Source organism: Wasmannia auropunctata, unplaced genomic scaffold (genome assembly GCF_000956235.1).
Source record: "Wasmannia auropunctata unplaced genomic scaffold, wasmannia.A_1.0 LD336035.1, whole genome shotgun sequence".
Classification (NCBI taxonomy): domain Eukaryota; kingdom Metazoa; phylum Arthropoda; class Insecta; order Hymenoptera; family Formicidae; genus Wasmannia; species Wasmannia auropunctata.
This window is the reverse complement of record NW_012026855.1, coordinates 1,519,157-1,521,057: the sequence shown is the minus strand read 5'-3', so window position 1 is coordinate 1,521,057 and position 1,901 is coordinate 1,519,157.

Genomic DNA, 1,901 nt, shown 5'->3' with positions numbered 1-1,901 from the left:
GACGTGTGCTCTTCCGATCTCAAGGAACTAAGTGTTTGGTGTTGTCTAGGTCTTTGCCATCGAGGAACTAAATGTTTAGGTATTGACCAAGTCTTCGCCGACGAGGAAGTGAATGTCTACGTGGTCGCCGTCGATGAAGTGAGTGTCAAAATATTCGCCGTCAAGGAACTAAGTGTTTGGTGTTGTCTAAATCTTTGCCATCGAGGAACTAAGTGTTTAGGTATCGTCCAGGTTTTTGCCGTCGAGGAAGTAAATGTCTACGAGATTGCCATCGAGGAACTAAATGTCTAGGAGTTGTCTAAACCTTCGCTGTCGAGGAAGTGAGTGTTTACGTGTTCGCCGTCGAGGAACTAAGTGTCTAGGTGTCATCTAAGTCTTCGCCGTCGAAGAAAGGAGTGTCAAACTGTTCGCCGTCAAGGAACTAAGTGTTTGGTATTGTCTAGGTCTTCGCCATCGAGGAACTAAGTGTTTAGGTGTCGTCCAAGTTTTCGCCGTCGAGGAAGTAAATGTTTAGGAGTCGTCTAAACCTTCACTGTCGAGCAAGTGAGTGTCTACGTCTTCGCCGTCGAGGAACTAAGTGTTTAGGTGTTGTTTAGGTCTTCGCCAGCGAGGAAGTGAATGTCTACGTGGTCATCGACGAGGAACTAAATGTCTACGTGTTGTCTAGGTCTTTGGTCAACGAGGAAGTGAATATCTACGTGGTCGCCGTCAAGGAAATGAATGTCTACGTGGTCGCCGTCGAGGAACTAAGTGTCTAGGTGTCGTCTAGGTCTTTACCGTCGAGGAAATAAATGTCTACGTGTTCATCGTTAAGGAACTAAATGTCTAGGTGTCATCTAGATCTTCGCCGTCGAGAAAGTGAATATCTACGTGGTCGCCGTCGAGGAAATGAATGTCTACGTGGTCGCAGTCGAGGAATTAAGTGTCTAGGTGACGTCTAGGTCTTTGCCGTTGAAGAAGTGAATGTCTACGTGGTCGCCGTCGAGGAAGTGAGTGTCTACGCATTTTCTAGGTCTTCACCATCGAGGAAGTGAATGTTTACGTGATTGCCATCGAGAAAATGTGTGTCATCGTGTTTACCGTCGAGGAACTAAGTGTCTACGTATTGTCTAGATCTTTGCCGTCAAGGAAGTGAATGTCTATGTAGTCGCCGTCGAAGAATTAAGTATCATCTAGGTCTCGTCTCACTCTCGCCTTTCTCGTCTCTTTTACAGCTCTCTCGTCTCTATAACAATTTTCTCGTCTCTTCTTCAGAATCCTCATTTCTCTCATGACTCTCTCGACTCTTTAACAATTCTATCTCTTTTTCAGTACTCTCGCCCCTTTCACAACTCTCGTCTTTTCTATAGTTTTCTTATCTTTCTCACGGCTCTCTCGTATTCCTCACATCTTTCTCAGCTGTTTCTCTGCTTTCTCGTCTCTTTCTCATCTCTCTCCCGACTTTTTCGTCTTTTTTACGTCTTTCACCTCTCTTTCAAGACTTTCGTCTTTCTAACAATTTTCTTATTTCTTTCTCGGTATCCTCGCTTCTCTCACGGCTCTCTTGTCTCTCTCACGAGTTTCTCGTCTCTCCCACGGCGTTCTTATCTGTGTCACAGTTTTTTTTCTCTAGCGGTTCTGTCGTTCTTCTCACAACTCCCTTGTCTCTCTCATGGTCTTAGTGATGATATACGATTCATTTAATCATTAAAGTAAAATAAAATAAATATATATAAATTATATAAAAAATAAAACGAAATAGAACATAAAATTAATTATAAATAAAAAAATAAAGAATGATGTAAGTAAAATAAATAAAATCAAATGAATAAACAAATAAAGAATAAAACGAATAAAATAAAAAATAAAATGCAATGAAACAAAAATAAAATGTAATAAAATAAATAAGAAATAAATATTAA